The sequence below is a fragment of the Arachis ipaensis genome, chromosome B4 (assembly GCF_059453495.1).
Source record: "Arachis ipaensis isolate K30076 ecotype BB chromosome B4, ASM5945349v1, whole genome shotgun sequence".
In the NCBI taxonomy this organism is placed as follows: Eukaryota; Viridiplantae; Streptophyta; class Magnoliopsida; order Fabales; family Fabaceae; genus Arachis; species Arachis ipaensis.
In genome coordinates this window covers 67,987,968-67,998,059 of record NC_142439.1, presented here as the reverse complement: position 1 = coordinate 67,998,059, position 10,092 = coordinate 67,987,968, and the positions used below count along the sequence as shown (strand labels likewise).

General features: G+C 39.2%; 1 non-coding gene across 1 annotated transcript; it reads right to left on the bottom strand.

Moving 5' to 3' along the window:
- Window positions 1-1,823: 1,823 nt before the first annotated feature.
- Window positions 1,824-1,931, bottom strand: LOC148567798 (small nucleolar RNA R71). Its single transcript, XR_015881815.1, has one exon. It is a non-coding gene; the product is annotated as a small nucleolar RNA R71 (small nucleolar RNA).
- Window positions 1,932-10,092: the final 8,161 nt, after the last annotated feature.

Genomic DNA, 10,092 nt, shown 5'->3' with positions numbered 1-10,092 from the left:
AAATTTCATGCATTCATAGTGTTCTTCATGATCTTCAAGTTGTTCTTGGTAAGTCTTCTTGTTTGATCTTGATGATTTTTTGTTTTGTGTCTTTTCATGTTTATCATATGCATTCTTGAATTCTTAGTGCGTAAGCATTAAAGAATTCTAAGTTTGGTGTCTTGCATGTTTCCTTTGCATTAAAAATTTTTCAAAAATATGTTCTTGATGTTCATCATGACATTCAAAGTGTTCTTGGTGTTCATCTTGACATTCATAGCATTCTTGCATGCATTCATTGTTTTGATCTAAAAATTTCATGCATTGCATATTTTTCATGTTTTTCATAAAAATTTCAAAAAACAAAAAAATATCTTTCCCTTTTTCTCTCATCAAATTCGAAAATTTGGATTGACTTTTTCAAAAATTTTTAAAATCAAATTGTTTCTCATGAGTCAAATCAAATTTTCAATTTGGAAATCTTATCTTTTTCAAAATCTTTTTCAAAAATCAAATCTTTTTCAAAATTCTTAGTTATTTTCGAAAATTTCAAAAATATTTTTCAAAAATCTTTTTCTTATTTTTAGACCAAATTTTCGAAAATAACATAATCAATTAATGTTTTGATTAAAAAATTTGAAGTTTGTTACTTGCTTGTTAAGAAAGATTCAAACTTTAAGTTCTAGAATCATATCTTGTGATTTCTTATGAATCAAGTCATTAATTGTGATTTTAAAAATCAAATCTTTTTCAAAACTAATTTCTATCATATCTTTTCAAAAATATCTTCTCATCTTATCTTTTTCAAAAAATATCTTTTCAAAATATCTTTCCTAACCTCCTAACTTCTTATCTTTTCAAAATTTGTTTCAACTAACTAACTAACTTTTTGTTTGTTTCTTAACTTTTTCAAAACTACCTAACTAACTCTCTCTCTCTAATTTTCGAAAATATCTTCCCTCTTTTTCAAAAATTTCTTTTTAATTAACTAATTATTTTTAATTTTAATTTTAAAAAATTTTTCGAAAAAAATACTAACATTTTTCAAAAAAAAAAAAAAACTATTTTCAAAAATCACTAACTCTTTTTCAAAATAATTTTCGAAAATTTCCTCCCCCATCCTATTCTATTTATTCATTCATATCCTAACATCTCATCTCACATCTCTTCCATCCGTATAGTTGTGTTTCTTCCTTTACATCACATTCTTTGTCTCCCCTTCTTTTCTTCCACTCACAAAGGGATCCCTATACTATGGTATAAAGGATCTCTATTATTATTATTTTTCTGTGCCTTCTTCTTTGTCATATGAGCAGGAGCAAGGATAAGAACATTCTTGTGGAAGCAGATCCAGAACCTGAAAGGACTCTGAAAAAAAAAAATTAAAAGAAGCTAAAATACAACAATCCAGAGATAACCTTTCAGAAATTTTCGAACAGGAAAAGGAGATGGCAGCCGAAAATAATAATAATGTAAGGAAGATGCTTGGTGACTTTACTGCACCTAATTCCAATTTACATGGAAGAAGCATCTCCATTCCTGCCATTGGAGCAAACAACTTTGAGCTGAAACCTCAATTAGTTTCTCTGATGCAGCAGAACTACAAGTTTCATGGACTTCCATCTGAAGATCCTTTTCAGTTCTTAACTGAATTCTTGCAGATATGTGATACTGTTAAGACTAATGGAGTAGATCCTGAAGTCTACAGGCTCATGCTTTTCCCTTTTGCTGTAAGAGACAGAGCTAGATTATGGTTGGATTCTCAACCCAAAGACAGCCTGAACTCTTGGGATAAGCTGGTCACGGCTTTCTTAGCCAAGTACTTTCCTCCTCAAAAGCTGAGCAAGCTTAGAGCTGATGTTCAAACCTTCAGACAGAAAGAAGGTGAATCCCTCTATGAAGCTTGGGAAAGATACAAACAGTTGACCAAAAAGTGTCCTTCTGACATGCTTTCAGAATGGACCATCCTGGATATATTCTATGATGGTTTATCTGAGCTATCAAAGATGTCACTGGACACTTCTGCAGGTGGATCCATTCACCTAAAGAAAACGCCTGCAGAAGCTCAAGAACTCATTGACATGGTTGCTAATAACCAGTTCATGTACTCTTCTGAAAGGAATCCTGTGAGTAATGGGACGCCTATGAAGAAGGGAGTTCTTGAAGTTGATACTCTGAATGCCATATTGGCTCAGAATAAAATATTGACTCAGCAAGTCAATATGATCTCTCAGAGTCTGCATGGAATGCAAGCTGCATCCAACAGTACTCAAGAGGCATCTTCTGAAGAAGAAGCCTATGATCCTGAGAACCTTGCAATAGCAGAGGTAAATTACTTAGGTGAACCTTATGGAAACACCTATAACTCAACATGGAGAAATCATCCAAATTTCTCATGGAAGGATCAAAAGCCCCAACAAGGCTTTAATAATGGTGGAAGAAACAGGTTTAACAATAATAAACCTTTTCCATCATCCACTCAGCAACAGACAGAGAACTCTGAACAAAATGCTTCTAATTTAGCAAATCTAGTCTCTGATCTATCTAAGGCCACTGTAAGTTTCATGAATGAAACAAGGTCTTCCATTAGAAATTTGGAAGCACAAGTGGGCCAGCTGAGTAAAAGGATCACTGAAATCCCTCCTAGTACTCTCCCAAGCAATACAGAAGAGAATCCAAAAGGAGAGTGCAAGGCCATTGACATAAGCGCCATGGCCGAACCTGTGAGGAGAGGAGAGGACGTGAATCCCAAGGAGGAAGACCTCCTGGGACATCCAGTGATCAATAAGGAGCTTCCCTTTGAGGAACCAAAGGACTCTGAGGCTCATCTAGAGACCATAGAGATTCCATTGAACCTCCTTATGCCCTTCATGAGCTCTGATGAGTGTTCCTCTTCTGAAGAGAATGAGGATGTTACTGAAGAGCAAACTGCCAAGTTTCTTGGTGCAATCATGAAGCTGAATGCCAAATTATTTGGCATTGATGCTTGGGAAGTTGAACCTCCCTTGTTCATCAATGAACTAAGTGATCTGGATCAACTGACATTGCCTCAAAAGAGACAGGATCCTGGAAAGTTCATAATACCCTGTACCATAGGCACCATGATCTTTAAGGCTCTGTGTGACCTTGGTTCAGGAATAAACCTCATGCCCCTCTCTGTAATAGAGAAACTGGGAATCTATGGGGTACAAGCTGCTAAAATCTCACTAGAGATGGCAGACAGCTCAAGAAAACAGGCTTATGGACAAGTAGATGACGTTTTAGTAAAGGTTGAGGGCCTTTACATCCCTGCTGATTTCATAGTCCTGGATACTGGAAAGGAAGAGGATGAATCCATCATCCTAGGAAGACCTTTCCTGGCCACAGCAAGAGCTGTGATTGATGTTGACAGAGTTGAAATAGTCCTTCAATGGAATGAGAACTCCCTTGTATTCAAAACTCAAGGATCTCCCTCTGCAACCATGGAGAGGAAGCAGAAAAAGTTTCTCTCCAAGCAGAGTCAACAAGAGCCCCCACAGTCAAACTCTAAGTTTGGTGTTGGGAGGCCACAACCAAACTCTAAGTTTAGTATTGAACTCCCATATCCAAACTCTAAGTTTGGTGTTGGAGAGTCTCAACAAAGCTCTGCACATCTGTGAGGCTCCATGAGAGCCCACTGTCAAGCTATTGACATTAAAGAAGCGCTTGTTGGGAGGCAACCCAATGTTTATCTAATTCTTATTTTTATTGTTTTTCATGTTTTCTTAGGTTCATGATCATGTGGAGTCACAAAATAAACAAAAAATTCAAAAAACGGAATCAAAAACAGCAGAAGAAAAATCACACCCTGGAGGAGCATCTGTCTGGCGTTCAAACGCCAGAACAGAGCATAGTTCTGGCGCTGAACGCCCAGAATGGGAGCATCCTGGCACTGAACTCCCAGAACAAGCATGGTTCTGGCGTTCAACGCCAGAAATGGCAGCAAAGGGGCGTTGAACGCCCAAAATAGGCACCAACCTGGTGCTGAACGCCCAGAGTTGTATGCAAGGGCATTTTACATGCCTAAATTGGTGCAGGGATGTAAATGCCTTGACACCTCAAGATCTGTGGACCTCACAGGATCATCTCAGGATCTGTGGACCTCACAGGATCCCCACCTACCTCCACTCACTCTCTTCTCCCTTCTCAATCATCCTCTATTCCCAACAAACACTCTTAACCCTTTACCACTCACATCCATACACCCACTACCTTCAAAATTCAACATCTCTCTCCCACCCAATCCCACCCATATGGCCGAATACACACTCCCATCCATCTCCTCCATATCTTCTTCTTATTCTTCTATTCTTTCTTCTTTTGCTCGAGGGCGAGCAACATTCTAAGTTTGGTGTGGTAAAAGCATAGTTTTTTTGTTTTTTCCCATAACCATTGATGGCACCTAAGGCCAGAGAAACCTCTAGAAAGAAGAAAGGGAAGACAAAAGCTTCCATCAAGGGTCTATAGCTCAGTGGTAGAACATTTGACTGCAAATCAAGAGATCCCTGAGATACCTCAGGGGATACATTTTCTTCCACACAATTATTGGAAGCAACTAAGGGTGGAACATCAAGAGCACTCCATCATCCTTCATAAAATCAGAGAAGATCTAAAAGCAATGAAGGAGGAGCAGCCAAGGCGAGGAAGAGACATAGAAGAGCTCAAGGACATCACTAAGGTGGACTCATTCCTTGTTCTTACTTTCTCTGTTTTTTGTTTTCTATGTTATGTGCTTATCTATGTTTGTGTCTTCATTACATGATCATTAGTAGTTAGTAACTTTGTCTTAAAGATATGAATGTCCTATGAATCCATCACCTTTCTTAAATGAAAAATGTTTTAATTCAAAAGAACAAGAAGTACATGAGTTTCGAATTTATCCTTGAACTTAGCTTAATTATATTAATGTGGTGACAATGCTTCTTGTTTTCTGAATGTATGCTTGAACAGTGTATATGCCTTTTGAAGTTGTTGTTTAAGAATGTTAAATATGTTGGCTCTTGAAAGAATGATGACTAGGAGACATGTTATTCGATAATCTGAAAAATCATAAAAATGATTCTTGAAGCAAGAAAAAGCAGCAAAGAACAAAGCTTGCAGAAAAAAAAAAAAAAAAAAGAAGAAAAAAGAAAAAAATAGGCGAAAAAAAATATTAGAAAGAAAAAGAAAAAGCAAGCAGAAAAAGCCAATAACCCTTAAAACCAAAAGGCAAGGGCAAATAAAAAGGATCCCAAAGCTTTGAGCATCAGTGGATAGGAGGGCCTAAAGGAATAAAATCCTGGTCTAAGCGGCTAAACCAAGCTGTCCCTAACCATGTGCTTGTGGCGTGTAGGTGTCAAGTGAAAACTTGAGACTGAGCGGTTAAAGTCAAGGTACAAAGCAAAAGAAGAGTGTGCTTAAGAACCCTGGACACCTCTAATTGGGGACTCTAGCAAAGCTGAGTCACAATCTGAAAAGGTTCACCCAATTATGTGTCTGTGGCATTTATGTATCCGGTGGTAATACTGGAAAACAAAGTGCTTAGGGCCACGGCCAAGACTCATAAAGAAGCTGTGTTCAAGAATCATCATACTGAACTAGGAGAGTCAATAACACTATTCGAAATCTGAAGTTCCTATAGATGCCAATCATTCTGAACCTCAATGGATAAAGTGAGATGCCAAAACTATTCCAGAGGCAAAAAGCTATAAGTCCCGCTCATTTGATTGGAGCTATGTTTCATTGATAGTTTGGAATTTATAGTATATTCTCTTCTTTTTATCCTATTTGATTTTTAGTTGCTTGGGGACAAGCAACAATTTAAGTTTGGTGTTGTGATGAGCGGATAATTTATACGCTTTTTGGCATTGTTTTTAGTATGTTTTTAGTAGGATCTAGTTACTTTTAGGGATGTTTTCACTAGTTTTTATGTTAAATTCACATTTCTGGACTTTACTATGAGTTTGTGTGTTTTTCTGTGATTTCAGGTATTTTCTGGCTGAAATTGAGGGACTTGAGCAGAAATCAGATTCAGAGGTTGAAAAAGGACTGCTGATGCTGTTGGATTCTGACCTCCCTGCACTCAAAGTGGATTTTCTGGAGCTACAGAACTCGAAATGGCGCGTTTCCAATTGCGTTGGAAAGTAGACATCCAGGGCTTTCCAGAAATATATAAGAGTCCATACTTTGGCCAAGAATTGATGACGTAAACTGGCGTTCAACGCCAGCCTTCTGCCCAAATCTGGCGTCCAGCGCCAGAAAAGGATCCAAAACCAGAGTTGAACGCCCAAACTGGCACAGAACTTGGCGTTCAACTCCACAAATGGCCTCTGCACGTGCTACACTCAAGCTCAGCCCAAACACACACCAAGTGGGCCCCGGAAGTGGATTTATGCATCAATTACTTACTCATGTAAACCCTAGTGACTAGCTTATTATAAATAGGACCTCTTACTATTGTATTAGGTATCCTGGATTGTACCTTATGATCCTTTGATCACGTTTTAGGGGGCTGGCCATCTCGGCCATGCCTGGACCTTCACTTATGTGTTTTCATACAGTAGAGTTTCTACACTCCATAGATTAAGGTGTGGAGCTCTGCTGTTCCTCAAGGATTAATGCAAAGTACTACTGTTTTCTATTCAATTCTTCTTATTTCGCTTCTAAGATATCCATTCGCACCCAAGAACGTGATGAAGGTGATGATTATGTGTGACGCTCATCATCCTTCCCCCTTATGAACGCGTGCCTGACAAACACTTCTGTTCTACATGAATTAAGCTAGAATGAATATCTCTTAGATCTCCTAACCAGAATCTTCGTGGCGTAAGCTAGAATGATGGCGGCATTCAAGAGAATCCGGAAAGTCTAAACCTTGTATGTGGTATTCCGAGTAGGATTCAATGATTGAATGACTGTGACGAGCTTCAAACTCGCGATTGTTGGGCGTTAGTGACAGATGCAAAAGGAGGGTGAATCCTATTCCAGCATGATCGAGAACCGACAGATGAATAGCCGTGCCGTGATAGGGTGCGTGAGCATATTATTCACTGAGAGGAGGGGATGTAGCCACTAACAACGGTGATGCCCTTGCATAAAGCCAGCCATGGAAAGGAGTAAGATTGATTGGATGAAGATAGCAGGAAAGCAGAGGTTCAGAGGAACGAAAAGCATCTCCATTCGCTTATCTGAAATTCCTACCAATGATTTACATAAGTACCTCTATCCCTATCTTATTATATATTATTCGAAAACTCCATTATCAATTTATATCTACCTAACTGAGATTTACAAGGTGACCATAGCTTGCTTCATACCAACAATCCCCGTGGGATTCGACCCTTACTCACGTAAGGTATTACTTGGACGACCCAGTGCACTTGCTGGTTAGTTGTATCGAAGTTGTGACAATTATGAATTAAGATCAGAGCACCAAGCTTTGGAGCCATTACCAGGATTTGTTCGAGCCTGGAGATCACAATTTCGTGCACCATTCAGCTAAGAGGATTTTAAAATGCAGTTCAAGCTTTTGTATTCACTGCTTTTTCTTGCTTCAAGAATCATTTTTATGATTTTTCAGATTATTAAATAACATATCTCGTTTTTCCTTATTCTTCAAGAGCCAACATATTTAACATTCATAAACATCAACTTCAAAAGACATATGCACTGTTCAAGCATTCATTTAGAAAACAAAAAGTATTGTCACCACATCAAAATCATTAAACTAGTTTCAAAGATGAATTTGAAACCCTGTACTTCTTGTTCTTTTGTAATTAAAACATTTTTCATTCAAGAGAGGTGATGGATTTATATAACTTTAAGGCATAGACACTTAGACACTAATGATCATGTAATAAGACACAAATATAAATAAACATAAAGCTCAGAAATCGAAAAACAAGAAAATAGATAAACAAGGAGATTAAGGAATGAGTTCACCTTAGTGAGGGTGGCGTCTTCCTCTTATTGAAGAACCAATGGTGCTCTTGAGCTCCTCTATGTCTCTTCCTTGTCTTTCTTGCTCCTCCCTCATAGCTCTTTGATCTTCTCTAATTTTATAGAGGATGATGGAGTGCTCTTGATGCTCCACCCTTAGTTGTCCCATGTTGGAACTTAATTCTCCTAGGGAAGTGTTGATTTGTTCCCAATAATTCTGTGGAGGAAAGTGCATCCCCTGAGGCATCTCAGGGATTTCATGGTGAGAAATTTCCTCATGCTCATGTTGAGGTCCATGATCTCTTATTTGCTTCATCCTTTTCTTAGTGATGGGCTTGTCCTCTTCAATAAGGATGTCTCCCTCTATGTCAATTCCAGCTGAATTGCAAAGGTGGCATATGAGGTGAGGAAAGGCTAACCTTGCCCAAGGGGAGGACTTGTCAGCCACCTTGTAGAGTTCTTAAGGTATAATCTCATGAACTTCCACCTCTTCTCCAATCATGATACTATGGATCATGATGGCCCAGTCTATAGTAACTTTAGATCGGTTACTAGTAGGAATGATTGAACGTTGAATGAACTTTAGCCATCCCCTAGCCACTGGTTTGAGGTCATGCCTTCTTAATTGAACCGGCTTGCCTCTTGAGTCAATTTTTCATTGAGCTCCTTCCTCACATATGTCTATGAGGACTTGGTCCAACCTTTGATCAAAGTTGACCCTTCTTGTGTAGGGGCGTGCATTCTCTTCCATCATTGGCAAGTTGAACGCCAGCCTTTCATTTTCCGGACTGAAATCTAAGTATTTCTCCCGAACCATGGTAAGCCAATGCTTTGGATTCGGGTTCACACTTTGATCATGGTTCCTAGTGATCCATGCGTTTGCATAGAACTCTTGAACCATTAGGATCCCGACTTGTTGAATGGGGTTGGTGAGAACTTCCCAACCTCTTCTTTGGATTTCAAGTCGGATCTCCGGATACTCATTCTTCTTGAGCTTGAAAGGAACCTCAGGGATCACTTTCTTCTTGGCCACAACTTCATAGAAGTGGTCTTGATGGACCTTTGAGATGAATCTCTCCATCTCCCATGACTCAGAGGTGGAAGCAATTGCCTTCCCTTTCCTCTTTCTAGAGGTTTCTCTGGTCTTAGGTGCCATAAATGGTTATGGAAAAACAAAAGGCTATGCTTTTACCACACCAAACTTAAAATATTTGCTCGTCCCCGAGCAAAAGAAGAAAGAAAGTAGTAGAAGAAGAAGAAAATGGAGGAGATGGAGGTTGAGGTGTTTTCGGCCAAGGTGAGAAGTTAGGGTTGTGTTGTGTGAAAATGAAGAAGGAATGAAGGGTTTATATAGGAGGGGGGTGGGTTAAGTTTCGGCCATTAGGGTTGGGTTTGGGAGGGAAAATATTTTGAATATGGGATTTATGGGGAAGAGAAGATGGATATGAGTGGTGAGGGGGTGATGGGAAAGAGTGATTGAAGTGATTGGTGAAGGGTATTTGGGGAAGAGAGTTATGAAAAGGTGTGAAGGGGAAAGAAGAAGTGGTGGAGATCCTGTGGGGTCGACAAATCCTGTGGGAATCCTGTGGGGTCCACAGATCCTGAGTTGTCAAGGATTTTTCATCCCTGCACCCTTTAGACGTGTAAAACGCCCTATACATGCAATCCTGGCGTTTAACGCCAGACTGCTACCTGTTTCTGGCGTTAAACGCCACTTCCATGCTCTGTTCTGGCGTTTAACGCCAGGTAGATGCTTGTTTCTGGCGTTAAACGCCAGCTTGGTGCCTGTTTCTGGCGTTAAACGCAAGACAGATGCTTGTTTCTGGCGTTTAAACGCCAGACTGTTCTCCTCCAGGGTGTGCTATTTTTCATTCTATTTTTCATTCTGTTTTTGATTTTTCAGTAGTTTTTGTGACTTCACATGATCATCAACCAGAAGAACACATAAAATAAGAATGGAAAATAAATAAATATGATTAGATAACATTGGTTTGCCTCCCAACAAGCGCTTCTTTAATGTCAATAGCTTGACAGTGAGCTCTCATGGAGCCTCACGGATGTTCAGAGCATTGTTGGAACCTCCCAACACCAAACTTAGAGTTTGAATGTGGGGGTTCAACACCAAACTTAGAGTTTGGTTGTGGCCTCCCAACACCAAACTTAGAGTTTGACTTTGGG